We start from the raw sequence: 23,880 nt of genomic DNA on the forward strand, positions 1-23,880 counted from the left end.
AAAAGGTAGCGCATCATAGTGTTGATATTCCAAGGTTTCAGAGTCCGTATTGGATGGCTTGGATGCAGACATCGCTCAGAGCTCCCAGTATGATTTTCCCGAGTTCAGTTTTGCAGTGTTTTAGTGCTTTACTACTTCCAGTGGGCCTTTGAATGCTCTGCTAAGTAGAGACGTGACATAATTACTAATGCGACCGAGTGTGCTGGCTGTTCCTGGTTCGTAATGATTAACGCGAGAAATCAATATAAACATAACTGCTTCGATTTCGAGGTTCAGTTGAAGCTTTCAAAGAAACTATCAAAGACCTCAGAACAACCGAAGACACATTTGGTCATCTCCGTATTGGTGAAGATTAAAGAGTCCCGCAAGTGTCAAGCTTGCACAAACACACACGAGAGAGAAACTCAGGACAGAATTTAAAGAAAGGGAGACGCAGACTATTTGAAGGCACTTTGCTAACCCAATGGCATGCTTAGGAATCGTGCATAGGACACATGTAGCAGAGGATGGTTTCGATCCATCGACCTCTGGGTTAGGGGCCCAGCACGCTTCCGCTGCGCCACTCTGCTGACGGCCTCTCTGCGTGTGGCGCACAACTGCTCTTTTTATTTCCTACATAAGTGATGAAAGAGTTGAAAGTTTCAACGACAAACGCAGACGTCACTTTGAGCGCTTGGTGTTGTAGCACAAATCATCACATGCTGCTCTACACTGGATTATAAAAGCCGACACATTTTCCAAACATTTTAATGCTGGAGTCACACTGTGGTATTAATAACAGTGCGATACTCGAGGAGCGTAGTGGGATCGCGGTGGCTCATCAGACCGCCCCGGGACAGGGGGCCCACGTCAGGATGGCCGAGCGGTCTAAGGCGCTGCGTTCAGGTCGCAGTCTCCCCTGGAGGCGTGGGTTCGAATCCCACTCCTGACAAAAAGCTTGCTCAGTGCCGTCTCCAGTCGGGTGCAAATGGGTGAAGCAGCCTGACGCAGGGAACGTGCGCCGATAGGCGTAGGTGTATCCCCTGCCTCTTCCGATTTAGCTCGTGCTCCATAGGATGGAAGCGGATGCTCTGGCTTTTTGACTCGAATATAACCTGATCACAACACATGGCCGTGCAGCCAAGTGCTGGTTTAAGAATGCCTCGTGTCTTCAGGCCCCTATTCCTTCAGGTTACCCCTTTGGAATAGTCGTCCGAAAAAGACGGGAAAGGAAAAGCATGTAAGCTCCCACACACTGCGTTAGCATTAGCGGTTGGAATCTGATGGGAGAAAAGCAACCTGGCTCGCCGTCAAGCAATCCATCCCTGGTCTCCCACGTGACAGGCGGGGATACGCACCACTATACTAACGAGGAGCGCTTGCTTGGCGCTTGAAGACACTTCGTCTTGCGGCTACTACTGTTTCCGGTTTCGTCTTTTCTTTTCATTCCTCCCAGAGGAGCGCATGAAAACGTTTCCATCTGCGCCATCCTCACCCCTCCAATGCTATGGTCCCTGCTCCTCCTGGTGCACTGCAAACACTCATTCAGCCGGTTCTTTCAGTTTGAATCATTAGGTCTTCAAAGGCTGGAAGTAGGGCGCAAGACATGCCAATGCCAAAAGCGTGGCTGTGTGCTTCCAGCTGTGAAATGTCACTGGTGGATGTTGAAGACATTACTTCCAAGGCAGCAGGTCCAAGCGATTTAGCGTTTGTACAAGCAGCAGGAAGAGAGAAACGGCACTCTGCCTTTTTCTGGGCAGGCCGAAGCGACAGGAGAAGGGCGCCGTAGTGAGCAGGATTCGAGCCGACGCGGGGAGACCCCAATGGCTTTCTAGCCCATCGCCTTAACCGCTCGGCCACGACTACAGGGAGCGCCGCCGCCGCCGGCTTGCAATCATTTAACACGGAGGGCGAGGCGGCGGCGGTAACCTTTTTCAATGTCGCTCTCCGCTTCCCCCCAAAAAAAGCCAAATGACATGCTAGCACTCGGACACCCTTCAGAAGACTGAAGGGTGGCTTAAAGCTGGAAGGATTAGGTCTCCCCGTTCCGACGCGACAATCGAACTTCCTTAGGCAGAGAGAAAGCAACATCGAGGAGCGTCAACAAGACTTTAGAAGCTGCGCCACACGCCACTTTCAGTCGCAGACACAGCAGTTTTAAAGGCAGGAATCACCTTTGCGAACGCCATGAGAAACAGAACGCAAGCTCAGGTCCTGCGGTTTAACAAACAGCCACGGCTTTCATGCGACTGGACATTTCTTTTCTGGAGCGAATTCACTTTCAACTTCAAGAAATTCACACAACTTGCGAAATACGAAATACAAATCTGGCTCATCGCTGCACAAGAAATACCGCCGGCTGGCAAGAAAATGACAACGGTGTTTTTCCTTAACGAAAAACTTCCCATGGAGAAAAACAACGGCTGTGCGTCTCTGTCGGCTTGATTCAGTTTAATGCAAGTATTCATTCTCCTCCTGGAAAATACAGCTTGCGAAAGATGAAATACAATTCTTGGCTTTTCTGGGTGAGTGCAGAAGAAATCCTGCCGGCTGGCAGAAGAATTCCAGCCTTTTTTACTCTTTAACCAGAAACTTGCGAATGATACAAAGCAAGCGGGGTGCGTTTCTGTGCAGCTGTTAACTGAACAGCTGCTGCTTCAAGCCCACCCAGGGCTCATTCCGATTTCAACATCATGCCCCCTGAAGGTAGACTGGATTTCTTTGCGAAGCATTCACCTTTTGGACGTTTCAGGAAAGGTGCGTGTCGATGCCAGACTTGAAAAGCTTTCCATACAAAGAAACAACATAGTGCTTTTGATTGATGGGAAACGGCAAGAGCGGTTTGAGCAGCTCCGGCCTCTCAACCGCTTTACAATGTGATCGGCACCTCGGTAGCCAGTTTAGAAGGCTGAAAAGGATGCTGGAAGCACAGCGACGTTCTAAAACCAGCGCTTGAAAAGCATCTGCATACATAAAATGTCCATTTCCCCAAAGATGAATCTGCATCTTCAGAAGATTGTCAGCTATACGTTTTCGTTCTTTGTTTCCTTTTTTTACGACAAGCTTTCGAGAAATGAACTGTCTATTGTGATGAAGGCTGCATTAGAAATTGTGCATCTAGCTTAGTTCAATGAAATCGGGAGGTGCACCTGTCTCAAGCGGATGGCTCTTTGCAGGCACACTACGGAAACCTGCGGGCGCAAGTTGGGAGAAGTGACTCTTGCAGAGTGTTGAGCTTCGAGAAGAGGGCTCCGCTCAGGAAGATATTTCCACATGTTGAAGAGTCGCTTTTCGCCCTTTCTTTCCCACATTTTTCCAGTGCGGTTATTGATCGCGTTCAAAATGTTTTCCCAACGTACGTGTTACCTGCAAAATCACAGTGAAACTGTTATGCCGAAAAGATTCCTAATAGTTATTGTATTAGAATAGCTCTCCAATTTCTTAGCCTTCGTACACGCAATGTTTAAGGAAACGCTAGAGTAAATGAAACTGTAAATAGACAGGAGCTCTTCTTAGTTTTCATACAAGTTATGATGGCTGCAGCTCCTATCTGCGTCCGGGTGACCGGAGCCAAGGGATTATCTGCGGAACCTTTGATTTATCTCTCGGGCAAGGAGCTAGATACGCCCTTTTCATCTCGGTTTGATCACACCTGTGCATTAAAACGCAGTGCTCGGTACCATCGAGGTGTAAGAGGTTCATGGATGAGCGGGAAACTTTGTTAATAAAGAGACGGGCACCGCCCAACGTGGGGCTCGAACCCACGACCCTGAGATTAAGAGTCTCATGCTCTACCGACTGAGCTAGGCGGGCGCCGGTGGAGATGGTGGTTAACTTGTCCCTGTTGACGGCAATTTGACAAGGTATACTTCCTGGCTTTTCATCATGTGCTGACCGGATTCGAGAGTAGCACACCCTGTTCTTTGTTGATTACTGTACCTCCAGCAGCGCAAATGTCAGTAATCATTGAAATGTACGACCTACAATCTCCTCAGCATGCCCGCGTGGACTCCTCAGTGATCATCCTTCTACGTTCTGCTGTAGTTTTCATGCAAGTGAAAACCGTGCTCCAAATAACAGCGGCACAGTTGTATCCTGCGGTAAGCATTCTTCTAATTCCATCGTTTTGCTCCAGGTAAAAGGTAGCGCATCATAGTGTTGATATTCCAAGGTTTCAGAGTCCGTATTGGATGGCTTGGATGCAGACATCGCTCAGAGCTCCCAGTATGATTTTCCCGAGTTCAGTTTTGCAGTGTTTTAGTGCTTTACTACTTCCAGTGGGCCTTTGAATGCTCTGCTAAGTAGAGACGTGACATAATTACTAATGCGACCGAGTGTGCTGGCTGTTCCTGGTTAGTAATGATTAACGCGAGAAATCAATATAGACATAACTGCTTCGATTTCCAGGTTCAGTTGAAGCTTTCAAAGAAACTATCAACGACCTCAGAACAACCGAAGACACATTTGGTCATCTCCGTATTGGTGAAGATTAAAGAGTCCCGCAAGTGTCAAGCTTGCACAAACACACACGAGAGAGAAACTCAGGACAGAATTTAAAGAAAGGGAGATGCAGACTATTTGAAGGCACTTTGCTTACCCAATGGCATGCTTAGGAATCGTGCATAGGACACATGTAGCAGAGGATGGTTTCGATCCATCGACCTCTGGGTTATGGGCCCAGCACGCTTCCGCTGCGCCACTCTGCTGACGGCCTCTCTGCGTGTGGCGCACAACTGCTCTTTTTATTTCCTACATAAGTGATGAAAGAGTTGAAAGTTTCAACGACAAACGCAGACGTCACTTTGAGCGCTTGGTGTTGTAGCACAAATCATCACATGCTGCTCTACACTGGATTATAAAAGCCGACACATTTTCCAAACATTTTAATGCTGGAGTCACACTGTAGTATTAATAACAGTGCGATACTCGAGGAGCGCAGTGGGATCGCGGTGGCTCATCAGACCGCCCCGGGACAGGGGGCCCACGTCAGGATGGCCGAGCGGTCTAAGGCGCTGCGTTCAGGTCGCAGTCTCCCCTGGAGGCGTGGGTTTGAATCCCACTCCTGACAAAAAGCTTGCTCAGTGCCGTCTCCAGTCAGGTGCAAATGGGTGAAGCAGCCTGACGCAGGGAACGTGCGCCGATAGGCGTAGGTGTATCCCCTGCCTCTTCCGATTTAGCTCGTGCTCCATAGGATGGAAGCGGATGCTCTGGCTTTTTGACTCGAATATAACCTGATCACAACAGATGGCCGTGCAGCCCAGTGCTGGTTTAAGAATGCCTCGTGTCTTCAGGCCCCTATTCCTTCAGGTTACCCCTTTGGAATAGTCGTCCGAAAAAGACGGGAAAGGAAAAGCATGTAAGCTCCCACACACTGCGTTAGTATTAGCGGTTGGAATCTGATGGGAGAAAAGCAACCTGGCTCGCCGTCAAGCAATCCATCCCTGGTCTCCCACGTGACAGGCGGGGATACGCACCACTATACTAACGAGGAGCGCTTGCTTGGCGCTTGAAGACACTTCCTCTTGCGGCTACTACTGTTTCCGGTTTCGTCTTTTCTTTTCATTCCTCCCAGAGGAGCGCATGAAAACGTTTCCATCTGCGCCATCCTCACCCCTCCAATGCTATGGTCCCTGCTCCTCCTGGTGCACTGCAAACACTCATTCAGCCGGTTCTTTCAGTTTGAATAATTAGGTCTTCAAAGGCTGGAAGTAGGGCGCAAGACATGCCAATGCCAAAAGCGTGGCTGTGTGCTTCCAGCTGTGAAATGTCACTGGTGGATGTTGAAGACATTACTTCCAAGGCAGCAGGTCCAAGCGATTTAGCTTTTGTACAAGAAGCAGGAAGAGAGAAACGGCACTCTGCCTTTTTCTGGGCAGGCCGAAGCGACAGGAGAAGGGCGCCGTAGTGGGCAGGATTCGAGCCGACGCGGGGAGACCCCAATGGCTTTCTAGCCCATCGCCTTAACCGCTCGGACACGACTACAGGGAGCGCCGCTGCTGCCGGCTTGCAATCATTTAACACGGAGGGCGAGGCGGCGGCGGTAACCTTTTTCAATGTCGCTCTCCGCTTCCCCCAAAAAAAAGCCAAATGACATGCTAGCACTCGGACACCCTTCAGAAGACTGAAGGGTGGCTTAAAGCTGGAAGGATTAGGTCTCCCCGTTCCGACGCGACAATCGAACTTCCTTAGGCAGAGAGAAAGCAACATCGAGGAGCGTCAACAAGACTTTAGAAGCTGCGCCACACGCCACTTTCAGTCGCAGACACAGCAGTTTTAAAGGCAGGAATCGCCTTTGCGAACGCCATGAGAAACAGAACGCAAGCTCAGGTCCTGCGGTTTAACAAACAGCCACGGCTTTCAAGCGACATTTCTTTTCTGGAGCGAATTCACTTTCAACTTCAAGAAATTCACACAACTTGCGAAATACGAAATACAAATCTGGCTCATCGCTGCACAAGAAATACCGCCGGCTGGCAAGAAAATGACAACGGTGTTTTTCCTTAACGAAAAACTTCCCATGGAGAAAAACAACGGCTGTGCGTCTCTGTCGGTTTGATTCAGTTTAACGCAAGTATTCATTCTCCTCCTGGAAAATACAGCTTGCGAAAGATGAAATACAATTCTTGGCTTTTCTGGGTGAGTGCAGAAGAAATCCTGCCGGCTGGCAGAAGAATTCCAGCCTTTTTTACTCTTTAACCAGAAACTTGCGAATGATACAAAGCAAGCGGGGTGCGTTTCTGTGCAGCTGTTAACTGAACAGCTGCTGCTTCAAGCCCACCCAGGGCTCATTCCGATTTCAACATCATGCCCCCTGAAGGTAGACTGGATTTCTTTGCGAAGCATTCACCTTTTGGACGTTTCAGGAAAGGTGCGTGTCGATGCCAGACTTGAAAAGCTTTCCATACAAAGAAACAACATAGTGCTTTTGATTGATGGGAAACGGCAAGAGCGGTTTGAGCAGCTCCGGCCTCTCAACCGCTTTACAATGTGATCGGCACCTCGGTAGCCAGTTTAGAAGGCTGAAAAGGATGCTGGAAGCACAGCGACGTTCTAAAACCAGCGCTTGAAAAGCATCTGCATACATAAAATGTCCATTTCCCCAAAGATGAATCTGCATCTTCAGAAGATTGTCAGCTATACGTTTTCGTTCTTTGTTTCCTTTTTTTACGACAAGCTTTCGAGAAATGAACTGTCTATTGTGATGAAGGCTGCATTAGAAATTGTGCATCTAGCTTAGTTCAATGAAATCGGGAGGTGCACCTGTCTCAAGCGGATGGCTCTTTGCAGGCACACTACGGAAACCTGCGGGCGCAAGTTGGGAGAAGTGACTCTTGCAGAGTGTTGAGCTTCGAGAAGAGGGCTCCGCTCAGGAAGATATTTCCACATGTTGAAGAGTCGCTTTTCGCCCTTTCTTTCCCACATTTTTCCAGTGCGGTTATTGATCGCGTTCAAAATGTTTTCCCAACGTACGTGTTACCTGCAAAATCACAGTGAAACTGTTATGCCGAAAAGATTCCTAATAGTTATTGTATTAGAATAGCTCTCCAATTTCTTAGCCTTCGTACACGCAATGTTTAAGGAAACGCTAGAGTAAATGAAACTGTAAATAGACAGGAGCTCTTCTTAGTTTTCATACAAGTTATGATGGCTGCAGCTCCTATCTGCGTCCGGGGGACCGGAGCCAAGGGATTATCTGCGGAACCTTTGATTTATCTCTCGGGCAAGGAGCTAGATACGCCCTTTTCATCTCGGTTTGATCACACCTGTGCATTAAAACGCAGTGCTCGGTACCATCGAGGTGTAAGAGGTTCAAGGATGAGCGGGAAACTTTGTTAATAAGGAGACGGGCACCGCCCAACGTGGGGCTCGAACCCACGACCCTGAGATTAAGAGTCTCATGCTCTACCGACTGAGCTAGCCGGGCGCCGGTGGAGCTGGTGGTTAACTTGTCCCTGTTGACGGCAATTTGACAAGGTATACTTCCTGGCTTTTCATCATGTGCTGACCGGATTCGAGAGTAGCACACCCTGTTCTTTGTTGATTACTGTACCTCCAGCAGCGCAAATGTCAGTAATCATTGAAATGTACGACCTACAATCTCCTCAGCATGCCCGCGTGGACTCCTCAGTGATCATCCTTCTACGTTCTGCTGTAGTTTTCATGCAAGTGAAAACCGTGCTCCAAATAACAGCGGCACAGTTGTATCCTGCGGTAAGCATTCTTCTAATTCCATCGTTTTGCTCCAGGTAAAAGGTAGCGCATCATAGTGTTGATATTCCAAGGTTTCAGAGTCCGTATTGGATGGCTTGGATGCAGACATCGCTCAGAGCTCCCAGTATGATTTTCCCGAGTTCAGTTTTGCAGTGTTTTAGTGCTTTACTACTTCCAGTGGGCCTTTGAATGCTCTGCTAAGTAGAGACGTGACATAATTACTAATGCGACCGAGTGTGCTGGCTGTTCCTGGTTCGTAATGATTAACGCGAGAAATCAATATAGACATAACTGCTTCGATTTCGAGGTTCAGTTGAAGCTTTCAAAGAAACTATCAAAGACCTCAGAACAACCAAAGACACATTTGGTCATCTCCGTATTGGTGAAGATTAAAGAGTCCCGCAAGTGTCAAGCTTGCACAAACACACACGAGAGAGAAACTCAGGACAGAATTTAAAGAAAGGGAGATGCAGACTATTTGAAGGCACTTTGCTAACCCAATGGCATGTTTATGAATCGTGCATAGGACACACGTAGCAGAGGATGGTTTCGATCCATCGACCTCTGGGTTATGGGCCCAGCACGCTTCCGCTGCGCCACTCTGCTGACGGCCTCTCTGTGTGTGGCGCACAACTGCTCTTTTTATTTCCTACATAAGTGATGAAAGAGTTGAAAGTTTCAACGACAAACGCAGACGTCACTTTGAGCGCTTGGTGTTGTAGCACAAATCATCACATGCTGCTCTACACTGGATTATAAAAGCCGACACATTTTCCAAACATTTTAATGCTGGAGTCACACTGTAGTATTAATAACAGTGCGATACTCGAGGAGCGTAGTGGGATCGCGGTGGCTCATCAGACCGCCCCGGGACAGGGGGCCCGCGTCAGGATGGCCGAGCGGTCTAAGGCGCTGCGTTCAGGTCGCAGTCTCCCCTGGAGGCGTGGGTTCGAATCCCACTCCTGACAAAAAGCTTGCTCAGTGCCGTCTCCAGTCGGGTGCAAATGGGTGAAGCAGCCTGACGCAGGGAACGTGCGCCGATAGGCGTAGGTGTATCCCCTGCCTCTTCCGATTTAGCTCGTGCTCCATAGGATGGAAGCGGATGCTCTGGCTTTTTGACTCGAATATAACCTGATCACAACAGAAGGCCGTGCAGCCCAGTGCTGGTTTAAGAATGCCTCGTGTCTTCAGGCCCCTATTCCTTCAGGTTACCCCTTTGGAATAGTCGTCCGAAAAAGACGGGAAAGGAAAAGCATGTAAGCTCCCACACACTGCGTTAGCATTAGCGGTTGGAATCTGATGGGAGAAAAGCAACCTGGCTCGCCGTCAAGCAATCCATCCCTGGTCTCCCACGTGACAGGCGGGGATACGCACCACTATACTAACGAGGAGCGCTTGCTTGGCGCTTGAAGACACTTCCTCTTGCGGCTACTACTGTTTCCGGTTTCGTCTTTTCTTTTCATTCCTCCCAGAGGAGCGCATGAAAACGTTTCCATCTGCGCCATCCTCACCCCTCCAATGCTATGGTCCCTGCTCCTCCTGGTGCACTGCAAACACTCATTCAGCCGGTTCTTTCAGTTTGAATAATTAGGTCTTCAAAGGCTGGAAGTAGGGCGCAAAAGACATGCCAATGCCAAAAGCGTGGCTGTGTGCTTCCAGCTGTGAAATGTCACTGGTGGATGTTGAAGACATTACTTCCAAGGCAGCAGGTCCAAGCGATTTAGCGTTTGTACAAGAAGCAGGAAGAGAGAAACGGCACTCCGCCTTTTTCTGGGCAGGCCGAAGCGACAGGAGAAGGGCGCCGTAGTGGGCAGGATTCGAGCCGACGCGGGGAGACCCCAATGGCTTTCTAGCCCATCGCCTTAACCGCTCGGCCACGACTACAGGGAGCGCCGCCGCCGCCGGCTTGCGATCATTTAACACGGAGGGCGAGGCGGCGGCGGTAACCTTTTTCAATGTCGCTCTCCGCTTCCCCCCAAAAAAAAGCCAAATGACATGCTAGCACTCGGACACCCTTCAGAAGACTGAAGGGTGGCTTAAAGCTGGAAGGATTAGGTCTCCCCGTTCCGACGCGACAATCGAACTTCCTTAGGCAGAGAGAAAGCAACATCGAGGAGCGTCAACAAGACTTTAGAAGCTGCGCCACACGCCACTTTCAGTCGCAGTCACAGCAGTTTTAAAGGCAGGAATCGCCTTTGCGAACGCCATGAGAAACAGAACGCAAGCTCAGGTCCTGCGGTTTAACAAACAGCCACGGCTTTCATGCGACTGGACATTTCTTTTCTGGAGCGAATTCACTTTCAACTTCAAGAAATTCACACAACTTGCGAAATACGAAATACAAATCTGGCTCATCGCTGCACAAGAAATACCGCCGGCTGGCAAGAAAATGACAACGGTGTTTTTCCTTAACGAAAAACTTCCCATGGAGAAAAACAACGGCTGTGCGTCTCTGTCGGCTTGATTCAGTTTAATGCAAGTATTCATTCTCCTCCTGGAAAATACAGCTTGCGAAAGATGAAATACAATTCTTGGCTTTTCTGGGTGAGTGCAGAAGAAATCCTGCCGGCTGGCAGAAGAATTCCAGCCTTTTTTACTCTTTAACCAGAAACTTGCGAATGATACAAAGCAAGCGGGGTGCGTTTCTGTGCAGCTGTTAACTGAACAGCTGCTGCTTCAAGCCCACCCAGGGCTCATTCCGATTTCAACATCATGCCCCCTGAAGGTAGACTGGATTTCTTTGCGAAGCATTCACCTTTTGGACGTTTCAGGAAAGGTGCGTGTCGATGCCAGACTTGAAAAGCTTTCCATACAAAGAAACAACATAGTGCTTTTGATTGATGGGAAACGGCAAGAGCGGTTTGAGCAGCTCCGGCCTCTCAACCGCTTTACAATGTGATCGGCACCTCGGTAGCCAGTTTAGAAGGCTGAAAAGGATGCTGGAAGCACAGCGACGTTCTAAAACCAGCGCTTGAAAAGCATCTGCATACATAAAATGTCCATTTCCCCAAAGATGAATCTGCATCTTCAGAAGATTGTCAGCTATACGTTTTCGTTCTTTGTTTCCTTTTTTTACGACAAGCTTTCGAGAAATGAACTGTCTATTGTGATGAAGGCTGCATTAGAAATTGTGCATCTAGCTTAGTTCAATGAAATCGGGAGGTGCACCTGTCTCAAGCGGATGGCTCTTTGCAGGCACACTACGGAAACCTGCGGGCGCAAGTTGGGAGAAGTGACTCTTGCAGAGTGTTGAGCTTCGAGAAGAGGGCTCCGCTCAGGAAGATATTTCCACATGTTGAAGAGTCGCTTTTCGCCCTTTCTTTCCCACATTTTTCCAGTGCGGTTATTGATCGCGTTCAAAATGTTTTCCCAACGTACGTGTTACCTGCAAAATCACAGTGAAACTGTTATGCCGAAAAGATTCCTAATAGTTATTGTATTAGAATAGCTCTCCAATTTCTTAGCCTTCGTACACGCAATGTTTAAGGAAACGCTAGAGTAAATGAAACTGTAAATAGACAGGAGCTCTTCTTAGTTTTCATACAAGTTATGATGGCTGCAGCTCCTATCTGCGTCCGGGTGACCGGAGCCAAGGGATTATCTGCGGAACCCTTGATTTATCTCTCGGGCAAGGAGCTAGATACGCCCTTTTCATCTCGGTTTGATCACACCTGTGCATTAAAACGCAGTGCTCGGTACCATCGAGGTGTAAGAGGTTCAAGGATGAGCGGGAAACTTTGTTAATAAGGAGACGGGCACCGCCCAACGTGGGGCTCGAACCCACGACCCTGAGATTAAGAGTCTCATGCTCTACCGACTGAGCTAGCCGGGCGCCGGGGGAGCTGGTGGTTAACTTGTCCCTGTTGACGGCAATTTGACAAGGTATACTTCCTGGCTTTTCATCATGTGCTGACCGGATTCGAGAGTAGCACACCCTGTTCTTTGTTGATTACTGTACCTCCAGCAGCGCAAATGTCAGTAATCATTGAAATGTACGACCTACAATCTCCTCAGCATGCCCGCGTGGACTCCTCAGTGATCATCCTTCTACGTTCTGCTGTAGTTTTCATGCAAGTGAAAACCGTGCTCCAAATAACAGCGGCACAGTTGTATCCTGCGGTAAGCATTCTTCTAATTCCATCGTTTTGCTCCAGGTAAAAGGTAGCGCATCATAGTGTTGATATTCCAAGGTTTCAGAGTCCGTATTGGATGGCTTGGATGCAGACATCGCTCAGAGCTCCCAGTATGATTTTCCCGAGTTCAGTTTTGCAGTGTTTTAGTGCTTTACTACTTCCAGTGGGCCTTTGAATGCTCTGCTAAGTAGAGACGTGACATAATTACTAATGCGACCGAGTGTGCTGGCTGTTCCTGGTTCGTAATGATTAACGCGAGAAATCAATATAAACATAACTGCTTCGATTTCGAGGTTCAGTTGAAGCTTTCAAAGAAACTATCAAAGACCTCAGAACAACCGAAGACACATTTGGTCATCTCCGTATTGGTGAAGATTAAAGAGTCCCGCAAGTGTCAAGCTTGCACAAACACACACGAGAGAGAAACTCAGGACAGAATTTAAAGAAAGGGAGATGCAGACTATTTGAAGGCACTTTGCTAACCCAATGGCATGCTTATGAATCGTGCATAGGACACACGTAGCAGAGGATGGTTTCGATCCATCGACCTCTGGGTTATGGGCCCAGCACGCTTCCGCTGCGCCACTCTGCTGACGGCCTCTCTGCGTGTGGCGCACAACTGCTCTTTTTATTTCCTACATAAGTGATGAAAGAGTTGAAAGTTTCAACGACAAACGCAGACGTCACTTTGAGCGCTTGGTGTTGTAGCACAAATCATCACATGCTGCTCTACACTGGATTATAAAAGCCGACACATTTTCCAAACATTTTAATGCTGGAGTCACACTGTAGTATTAATAACAGTGCGATACTCGAGGAGCGTAGTGGGATCGCGGTGGCTCATCAGACCGCCCCGGGACAGGGGGCCCGCGTCAGGATGGCCGAGCGGTCTAAGGCGCTGCGTTCAGGTCGCAGTCTCCCCTGGAGGCGTGGGTTCGAATCCCACTCCTGACAAAAAGCTTGCTCAGTGCCGTCTCCAGTCGGGTGCAAATGGGTGAAGCAGCCTGACGCAGGGAACGTGCGCCTCTTCCGATTTAGCTCGTGCTCCATAGGATGGAAGCGGATGCTCTGGCTTTTTGACTCGAATATAACCTGATCACAACAGAAGGCCGTGCAGCCCAGTGCTGGTTTAAGAATGCCTCGTGTCTTCAGGCCCCTATTCCTTCAGGTTACCCCTTTGGAATAGTCGTCCGAAAAAGACGGGAAAGGAAAAGCATGTAAGCTCCCACACACTGCGTTAGCATTAGCGGTTGGAATCTGATGGGAGAAAAGCAACCTGGCTCGCCGTCAAGCAATCCATCCCTGGTCTCCCACGTGACAGGCGGGGATACGCACCACTATACTAACGAGGAGCGCTTGCTTGGCGCTTGAAGACACTTCCTCTTGCGGCTACTACTGTTTCCGGTTTCGTCTTTTCTTTTCATTCCTCCCAGAGGAGCGCATGAAAACGTTTCCATCTGCGCCATCCTCACCCCTCCAATGCTATGGTCCCTGCTCCTCCTGGTGCACTGCAAACACTCATTCAGCCGGTTCTTTCAGTTTGAATAATTAGGTCTTCAAAGGCTGGAAGTAGGGCGCAAAAGACATGCCAATGCCAAAAGCGTGGCTGTGTGCTTCCAGCTGTGAAATGTCACTGGTGGATGTTGAAGACATTACTTCCAAGGCAGCAGGTCCAAGCGATTTAGCGTTTGTACAAGAAGCAGGAAGAGAGAAACGGCACTCCGCCTTTTTCTGGGCAGGCCGAAGCGACAGGAGAAGGGCGCCGTAGTGGGCAGGATTCGAGCCGACGCGGGGAGACCCCAATGGCTTTCTAGCCCATCGCCTTAACCGCTCGGCCACGACTACAGGGAGCGCCGCCGCCGCCGGCTTGCGATCATTTAACACGGAGGGCGAGGCGGCGGCGGTAACCTTTTTCAATGTCGCTCTCCGCTTCCCCCCAAAAAAAAGCCAAATGACATGCTACCACTCGGACACCCTTCAGAAGACTGAAGGGTGGCTTAAAGCTGGAAGGATTAGGTCTCCCCGTTCCGACGCGACAATCGAACTTCCTTAGGCAGAGAGAAAGCAACATCGAGGAGCGTCAACAAGACTTTAGAAGCTGCGCCACACACCACTTTCAGTCGCAGTCACAGCAGTTTTAAAGGCAGGAATCGCCTTTGCGAACGCCATGAGAAACAGAACGCAAGCTCAGGTCCTGCGGTTTAACAAACAGCCACGGCTTTCATGCGACTGGACATTTCTTTTCTGGAGCGAATTCACTTTCAACTTCAAGAAATTCACACAACTTGCGAAATACGAAATACAAATCTGGCTCATCGCTGCACAAGAAATACCGCCGGCTGGCAAGAAAATGACAACGGTGTTTTTCCTTAACGAAAAACTTCCCATGGAGAAAAACAACGGCTGTGCGTCTCTGTCGGCTTGATTCAGTTTAATGCAAGTATTCATTCTCCTCCTGGAAAATACAGCTTGCGAAAGATGAAATACAATTCTTGGCTTTTCTGGGTGAGTGCAGAAGAAATCCTGCCGGCTGGCAGAAGAATTCCAGCCTTTTTTACTCTTTAACCAGAAACTTGCGAATGATACAAAGCAAGCGGGGTGCGTTTCTGTGCAGCTGTTAACTGAACAGCTGCTGCTTCAAGCCCACCCAGGGCTCATTCCGATTTCAACATCATGCCCCCTGAAGGTAGACTGGATTTCTTTGCGAAGCATTCACCTTTTGGACGTTTCAGGAAAGGTGCGTGTCGATGCCAGACTTGAAAAGCTTTCCATACAAAGAAACAACATAGTGCTTTTGATTGATGGGAAACGGCAAGAGCGGTTTGAGCAGCTCCGGCCTCTCAACCGCTTTACAATGTGATCGGCACCTCGGTAGCCAGTTTAGAAGGCTGAAAAGGATGCTGGAAGCACAGCGACGTTCTAAAACCAGCGCTTGAAAAGCATCTGCATACATAAAATGTCCATTTCCCCAAAGATGAATCTGCATCTTCAGAAGATTGTCAGCTATACGTTTTCGTTCTTTGTTTCCTTTTTTTACGACAAGCTTTCGAGAAATGAACTGTCTATTGTGATGAAGGCTGCATTAGAAATTGTGCATCTAGCTTAGTTCAATGAAATCGGGAGGTGCACCTGTCTCAAGCGGATGGCTCTTTGCAGGCACACTACGGAAACCTGCGGGCGCAAGTTGGGAGAAGTGACTCTTGCAGAGTGTTGAGCTTCGAGAAGAGGGCTCCGCTCAGGAAGATATTTCCACATGTTGAAGAGTCGCTTTTCGCCCTTTCTTTCCCACATTTTTCCAGTGCGGTTATTGATCGCGTTCAAAATGTTTTCCCAACGTACGTGTTACCTGCAAAATCACAGTGAAACTGTTATGCCCAAAAGATTCCTAATAGTTATTGTATTAGAATAGCTCTCCAATTTCTTAGCCTTCGTACACGCAATGTTTAAGGAAACGCTAGAGTAAATGAAACTGTAAATAGACAGGAGCTCTTCTTAGTTTTCATACAAGTTATGATGGCTGCAGCTCCTATCTGCGTCCGGGTGACCGGAGCCAAGGGATTATCTGCGGAACCCTTGATTTATCTCTCGGGCAAGGAGCTAGATACGCCCTTTTCATCTCGGTTTGATCACACCTGTGCATTAAAACGCAGTGCTCGGTACCATCGAGGTGTAAGAGGTTCAAGGATGAGCGGGAAACTTTGTTAATAAGGAGACGGGCACCGCCCAACGTGGGGCTCGAACCCACGACCCTGAGATTAAGAGTCTCATGCTCTACCGACTGAGCTAGCCGGGCGCCGGTGGAGCTGGTGGTTAACTTGTCCCTGTTGACGGCAATTTGACAAGGTATACTTCCTGGCTTTTCATCATGTGCTGACCGGATTCGAGAGTAGCACACCCTGTTCTTTGTTGATTACTGTACCTCCAGCAGCGCAAATGTCAGTAATCATTGAAATGTACGACCTACAATCTCCTCAGCATGCCCGCGTGGACTCCTCAGTGATCATCCTTCTACGTTCTGCTGTAGTTTTCATGCAAGTGAAAACCGTGCTCCAAATAACAGCGGCACAGTTGTATCCTGCGGTAAGCATTCTTCTAATTCCATCGTTTTGCTCCAGGTAAAAGGTAGCGCATCATAGTGTTGATATTCCAAGGTTTCAGAGTCCGTATTGGATGGCTTGGATGCAGACATCGCTCAGAGCTCCCAGTATGATTTTCCCGAGTTCAGTTTTGCAGTGTTTTAGTGCTTTACTACTTCCAGTGGGCCTTTGAATGCTCTGCTAAGTAGAGACGTGACATAATTACTAATGCGACCGAGTGTGCTGGCTGTTCCTGGTTCGTAATGATTAACGCGAGAAATCAATATAAACATAACTGCTTCGATTTCGAGGTTCAGTTGAAGCTTTCAAAGAAACTATCAAAGACCTCAGAACAACCGAAGACACATTTGGTCATCTCCGTATTGGTGAAGATTAAAGAGTCCCGCAAGTGTCAAGCTTGCACAAACACACACGAGAGAGAAACTCAGGACAGAATTTAAAGAAAGGGAGATGCAGACTATTTGAAGGCACTTTGCTAACCCAATGGCATGCTTATGAATCGTGCATAGGACACACGTAGCAGAGGATGGTTTCGATCCATCGACCTCTGGGTTATGGGCCCAGCACGCTTCCGCTGCGCCACTCTGCTGACGGCCTTTCTGCGTGTGGCGCACAACTGCTCTTTTTATTTCCTACATAAGTGATGAAAGAGTTGAAAGTTTCAACGACAAACGCAGACGTCACTTTGAGCGCTTGGTGTTGTAGCACAAATCATCACATGCTGCTCTACACTGGATTATAAAAGCCGACACATTTTCCAAACATTTTAATGCTGGAGTCACACTGTAGTATTAATAACAGTGCGATACTCGAGGAGCGTAGTGGGATCGCGGTGGCTCATCAGACCGCCCCGGGACAGGGGGCCCGCGTCAGGATGGCCGAGCGGTCTAAGGCGCTGCGTTCAGGTCGCAGTCTCCCCTGGAGGCGTGGGTTCGAATCCCACTCCTGACAAAAAGCTTGCTCAGTGCCGTCTCCAGTCGGGTGCAAATGGGTGAAGCAGCCTGACGCAGGGAACGTGCGCCGATAGGCGTAGGTGTATCCCCTGCCTCTTCCGATTTAGCTCGTGCTCCATAGGATGGAAGCGGATGCTCTGGCTTTTTGACTCGAATATAACCTGATCACAACAGAAGGCCGTGCAGCCCAGTGCTGGTTTAAGAATGCCTTGTGTCTTCAGGCCCCTATTCCTTCAGGTTACCCCTTTGGAATAGTCGTCCGAAAAAGACGGGAAAGGAAAAGCATGTAAGCTCCCACACACTGCGTTAGCATTAGCGGTTGGAATCTGATGGGAGAAAAGCAACCTGGCTCGCCGTCAAGCAATCCATCCCTGGTCTCCCACGTGACAGGCGGGGATACGCACCACTATACTAACGAGGAGCGCTTGCTTGGCGCTTGAAGACACTTCCTCTTGCGGCTACTACTGTTTCCGGTTTCGTCTTTTCTTTTCATTCCTCCCAGAGGAGCGCATGAAAACGTTTCCATCTGCGCCATCCTCACCCCTCCAATGCTATGGTCCCTGCTCCTCCTGGTGCACTGCAAACACTCATTCAGCCGGTTCTTTCAGTTTGAATAATTAGGTCTTCAAAGGCTGGAAGTAGGGCGCAAAAGACATGCCAATGCCAAAAGCGTGGCTGTGTGCTTCCAGCTGTGAAATGTCACTGGTGGATGTTGAAGACATTACTTCCAAGGCAGCAGGTCCAAGCGATTTAGCGTTTGTACAAGAAGCAGGAAGAGAGAAACGGCACTCCGCCTTTTTCTGGGCAGGCCGAAGCGACAGGAGAAGGGCGCCGTAGTGGGCAGGATTCGAGCCGACGCGGGGAGACCCCAATGGCTTTCTAGCCCATCGCCTTAACCGCTCGGCCACGACTACAGGGAGCGCCGCCGCCGCCGGCTTGCGATCATTTAACACGGAGGGCGAGGCGGCGGCGGTAACCTTTTTCAATGTCGCTCTCCGCTTCCCCCCAAAAAAAAGCCAAATGACATGCTAGCACTCGGACACCCTTCAGAAGACTGAAGGGTGGCTTAAAGCTGGAAGGATTAGGTCTCCCCGTTCCGACGCGACAATCGAACTTCCTTAGGCAGAGAGAAAGCAACATCGAGGAGCGTCAACAAGACTTTAGAAGCTGCGCCACACGCCACTTTCAGTCGCAGTCACAGCAGTTTTAAAGGCAGGAATCGCCTTTGCGAACGCCATGAGAAACAGAACGCAAGCTCAGGTCCTGCGGTTTAACAAACAGCCACGGCTTTCATGCGACTGGACATTTCTTTTCTGGAGCGAATTCACTTTCAACTTCAAGAAATTCACACAACTTGCGAAATACGAAATACAAATCTGGCTCATCGCTGCACAAGAAATACCGCCGGCTGGCAAGAAAATGACAACGGTGTTTTTCCTTAACGAAAAACTTCCCATGGAGAAAAACAACGGCTGTGCGTCTCTGTCGGCTTGATTCAGTTTAATGCAAGTATTCATTCTCCTCCTGGAAAATACAGCTTGCGAAAGATGAAATACAATTCTTGGCTTTTCTGGGTGAGTGCAGAAGAAATCCTGCCGGCTGGCAGAAGAATTCCAGCCTTTTTTACTCTTTAACCACAAACTTGCGAATGATACAAAGCAAGCGGGGTGCGTTTCTGTGCAGCTGTTAACTGAACAGCTGCTGCTTCAAGCCCACCCAGGGCTCATTCCGATTTCAACATCATGCCCCCTGAAGGTAGACTGGATTTCTTTGCGAAGCATTCACCTTTTGGACGTTTCAGGAAAGGTGCGTGTCGATGCCAGACTTGAAAAGCTTTCCATACAAAGAAACAACATAGTGCTTTTGATTGATGGGAAACGGCAAGAGCGGTTTGAGCAGCCCCGGCCTCTCAACCGCTTTACAATGTGATCGGCACCTCGGTAGCCAGTTTAGAAGGCTGAAAAGGATGCTGGAAGCACAGCGACGTTCTAAAACCAGCGCTTGAAAAGCATCTGCATACATAAAATGTCCATTTCCCCAAAGCTGAATCTGCATCTTCAGAAGATTGTCAGCTATACGTTTTCGTTCTTTGTTTCCTTTTTTTACGACAAGCTTTCGAGAAATGAACTGTCTATTGTGATGAAGGCTGCATTAGAAATTGTGCATCTAGCTTAGTTCAATGAAATCGGGAGGTGCACCTGTCTCAAGCGGATGGCTCTTTGCAGGCACACTACGGAAACCTGCGGGCGCAAGTTGGGAGAAGTGACTCTTGCAGAGTGTTGAGCTTCGAGAAGAGGGCTCCGCTCAGGAAGATATTTCCACATGTTGAAGAGTCGCTTTTCGCCCTTTCTTTCCCACATTTTTCCAGTGCGGTTATTGATCGCGTTCAAAATGTTTTCCCAACGTACGTGTTACCTGCAAAATCACAGTGAAACTGTTATGCCCAAAAGATTCCTAATAGTTATTGTATTAGAATAGCTCTCCAATTTCTTAGCCTTCGTACACGCAATGTTTAAGGAAACGCTAGAGTAAATGAAACTGTAAATAGACAGGAGCTCTTCTTAGTTTTCATACAAGTTATGATGGCTGCAGCTCCTATCTGCGTCCGGGTGACCGGAGCCAAGGGATTATCTGCGGAACCCTTGATTTATCTCTCGGGCAAGGAGCTAGATACGCCCTTTTCATCTCGGTTTGATCACACCTGTGCATTAAAACGCAGTGCTCGGTACCATCGAGGTGTAAGAGGTTCAAGGATGAGCGGGAAACTTTGTTAATAAGGAGACGGGCACCGCCCAACGTGGGGCTCGAACCCACGACCCTGAGATTAAGAGTCTCATGCTCTACCGACTGAGCTAGCCGGGCGCCAGTGGAGCTGGTGGTTAACTTGTCCCTGTTGACGGCAATTTGACAAGGTATACTTCCTGGCTTTTCATCATGTGCTGACCGGATTCGAGAGTAGCACACCCTGTTCTTTGTTGATTACTGTACCTCCAGCAGCGCAAATGTCAGTAATCATTGAAATGTACGACCTACAATCTCCTCAGCATGCCCGCGTGGACTCCTCAGTGATCATCCTTCTACGTTCTGCTGTAGTTTTCATGCAAGTGAAAACCGTGCTCCAAATAACAGCGGCACAGTTGTATCCTGCGGTAAGCATTCTTCTAATTCCATCGTTTTGCTCCAGGTAAAAGGTAGCGCATCATAGTGTTGATATTCCAAGGTTTCAGAGTCCGTATTGGATGGCTTGGATGCAGACATCGCTCAGAGCTCCCAGTATGATTTTCCCGAGTTCAGTTTTGCAGTGTTTTAGTGCTTTACTACTTCCAGTGGGCCTTTGAATGCTCTGCTAAGTAGAGACGTGACATAATTACTAATGCGACCGAGTGTGCTGGCTGTTCCTGGTTCGTAATGATTAACGCGAGAAATCAATATAAACATAACTGCTTCGATTTCGAGGTTCAGTTGAAGCTTTCAAAGAAACTATCAAAGACCTCAGAACAACCGAAGACACATTTGGTCATCTCCGTATTGGTGAAGATTAAAGAGTCCCGCAAGTGTCAAGCTTGCACAAACACACACGAGAGAGAAACTCAGGACAGAATTTAAAGAAAGGGAGATGCAGACTATTTGAAGGCACTTTGCTAACCCAATGGCATGCTTATGAATCGTGCATAGGACACACGTAGCAGAGGATGGTTTCGATCCATCGACCTCTGGGTTATGGGCCCAGCACGCTTCCGCTGCGCCACTCTGCTGACGGCCTCTCTGCGTGTGGCGCACAACTGCTCTTTTTATTTCCTACATAAGTGATGAAAGAGTTGAAAGTTTCAACGACAAACGCAGACGTCACTTTGAGCGCTTGGTGTTGTAGCACAAATCATCACATGCTGCTCTACACTGGATTATAAAAGCCGACACATTTTCCAAACATTTTAATGCTGGAGTCACACTGTAGTATTAATAACAGTGCGATACTCGAGGAGCGTAGTGGGATCGCGGTGGCTCATCAGACCGCCCCGGGACAGGGGGCCCGCGTCAGGATGGCCGAGCGGTCTAAGGCGCTGCGTTCAGGTCGCAGTCTCCCCTGGAGGCGTGGGTTCGAATCCCACTCCTGACAAAAAGCTTGCTCAGTGCCGTCTCCAGTCGGGTGCAAATGGGTGAAGCAGCCTGACGCAGGGAACGTGCGCCGATAGGCGTAGGTGTATCCCCTGCCTCTTCCGATTTAGCTCGTGCTCCATAGGATGGAAGCGGATGCTCTGGCTTTTTGACTCGAATATAACCTGATCACAACAGAAGGCCGTGCAGCCCAGTGCTGGTTTAAGAATGCCTCGTGTCTTCAGGCCCCTATTCCTTCAGGTTACCCCTTTGGAATAGTCGTCCGAAAAAGACGGGAAAGGAAAAGCATGTAAGCTCCCACACACTGCGTTAGCATTAGCGGTTGGAATCTGATGGGAGAAAAGCAACCTGGCTCGCCGTCAAGCAATCCATCCCTGGTCTCCCACGTGACAGGCGGGGATACGCACCACTATACTAACGAGGAGCGCTTGCTTGGCGCTTGAAGACACTTCCTCTTGCGGCTACTACTGTTTCCGGTTTCGTCTTTTCTTTTCATTCCTCCCAGAGGAGCGCATGAAAACGTTTCCATCTGCGCCATCCTCACCCCTCCAATGCTATGGTCCCTGCTCCTCCTGGTGCACTGCAAACACTCATTCAGCCGGTTCTTTCAGTTTGAATAATTAGGTCTTCAAAGGCTGGAAGTAGGGCGCAAAAGACATGCCAATGCCAAAAGCGTGGCTGTGTGCTTCCAGCTGTGAAATGTCACTGGTGGATGTTGAAGACATTACTTCCAAGGCAGCAGGTCCAAGCGATTTAGCGTTTGTACAAGAAGCAGGAAGAGAGAAACGGCACTCCGCCTTTTTCTGGGCAGGCCGAAGCGACAGGAGAAGGGCGCCGTAGTGGGCAGGATTCGAGCCGACGCGGGGAGACCCCAATGGCTTTCTAGCCCATCGCCTTAACCGCTCGGCCACGACTACAGGGAGCGCCGCCGCCGCCGGCTTGCGATCATTTAACACGGAGGGCGAGGCGGCGGCGGTAACCTTTTTCAATGTCGCTCTCCGCTTCCCCCCAAAAAAAAGCCAAATGACATGCTAGCACTCGGACACCCTTCAGAAGACTGAAGGGTGGCTTAAAGCTGGAAGGATTAGGTCTCCCCGTTCCGACGCGACAATCGAACTTCCTTAGGCAGAGAGAAAGCAACATCGAGGAGCGTCAACAAGACTTTAGAAGCTGCGCCACACGCCACTTTCAGTCGCAGTCACAGCAGTTTTAAAGGCAGGAATCGCCTTTGCGAACGCCATGAGAAACAGAACGCAAGCTCAGGTCCTGCGGTTTAACAAACAGCCACGGCTTTCATGCGACTGGACATTTCTTTTCTGGAGCGAATTCACTTTCAACTTCAAGAAATTCACACAACTTGCGAAATACGAAATACAAATCTGGCTCATCGCTGCACAAGAAATACCGCCGGCTGGCAAGAAAATGACAACGGTGTTTTTCCTTAACGAAAAACTTCCCATGGAGAAAAACAACGGCTGTGCGTCTCTGTCGGCTTGATTCAGTTTAATGCAAGTATTCATTCTCCTCCTGGAAAATACAGCTTGCGAAAGATGAAATACAATTCTTGGCTTTTCTGGGTGAGTGCAGAAGAAATCCTGCCGGCTGGCAGAAGAATTCCAGCCTTTTTTACTCTTTAACCACAAACTTGCGAATGATACAAAGCAAGCGGGGTGCGTTTCTGTGCAGCTGTTAACTGAACAGCTGCTGCTTCAAGCCCACCCAGGGCTCATTCCGATTTCAACATCATGCCCCCTGAAGGTAGACTGGATTTCTTTGCGAAGCATTCACCTTTTGGACGTTTCAGGAAAGGTGCGTGTCGATGCCAGACTTGAAAAGCTTTCCATACAAAGAAACAACATAGTGCTTTTGATTGATGGGAAACGGCAAGAGCGGTTTGAGCAGCCCCGGCCTCTCAACCGCTTTACAATGTGATCGGCACCTCGGTAGCCAGTTTAGAAGGCTGAAAAGGATGCTGGAAGCACAGCGACGTTCTAAAACCAGCGCTTGAAAAGCATCTGCATACATAAAATGTCCATTTCCCCAAAGCTGAATCTGCATCTTCAGAAGATTGTCAGCTATACGTTTTCGTTCTTTGTTTCCTTTTTTTACGACAAGCTTTCGAGAAATGAACTGTCTATTGTGATGAAGGCTGCATTAGAAATTGTGCATCTAGCTTAGTTCAATGAAATCGGGAGGTGCACCTGTCTCAAGCGGATGGCTCTTTGCAGGCACACTACGGAAACCTGCGGGCGCAAGTTGGGAGAAGTGACTCTTGCAGAGTGTTGAGCTTCGAGAAGAGGGCTCCGCTCAGGAAGATATTTCCACATGTTGAAGAGTCGCTTTTCGCCCTTTCTTTCCCACATTTTTCCAGTGCGGTTATTGATCGCGTTC

At 48.9% G+C, this 23,880-nt stretch overlaps 5 non-coding genes across 5 annotated transcripts; all 5 read right to left on the reverse strand.

The window, feature by feature from the left end:
* Positions 1-497: 497 nt before the first annotated feature.
* Positions 498-569, reverse strand: trnar-ccu (transfer RNA arginine (anticodon CCU)). The gene has a single exon. It is a non-coding gene; the product is annotated as a tRNA-Arg (tRNA).
* A 7,261-nt stretch (positions 570-7,830) lies between these two features.
* trnak-cuu (transfer RNA lysine (anticodon CUU)) lies at positions 7,831-7,903 on the reverse strand. Its single transcript has one exon. It is a non-coding gene; the product is annotated as a tRNA-Lys (tRNA).
* A 4,046-nt stretch (positions 7,904-11,949) lies between these two features.
* trnak-cuu (transfer RNA lysine (anticodon CUU)) lies at positions 11,950-12,022 on the reverse strand. The gene has a single exon. It is a non-coding gene; the product is annotated as a tRNA-Lys (tRNA).
* A 4,021-nt stretch (positions 12,023-16,043) lies between these two features.
* Positions 16,044-16,116, reverse strand: trnak-cuu (transfer RNA lysine (anticodon CUU)). The gene has a single exon. It is a non-coding gene; the product is annotated as a tRNA-Lys (tRNA).
* Positions 16,117-20,162: 4,046 nt separating this feature from the next.
* trnak-cuu (transfer RNA lysine (anticodon CUU)) lies at positions 20,163-20,235 on the reverse strand. Its single transcript has one exon. It is a non-coding gene; the product is annotated as a tRNA-Lys (tRNA).
* Positions 20,236-23,880: the final 3,645 nt, after the last annotated feature.

Source organism: Lepisosteus oculatus, unplaced genomic scaffold (assembly GCF_040954835.1).
Source record: "Lepisosteus oculatus isolate fLepOcu1 unplaced genomic scaffold, fLepOcu1.hap2 HAP2_SCAFFOLD_39, whole genome shotgun sequence".
Classification (NCBI taxonomy): Eukaryota; Metazoa; Chordata; class Actinopteri; order Semionotiformes; family Lepisosteidae; genus Lepisosteus; species Lepisosteus oculatus.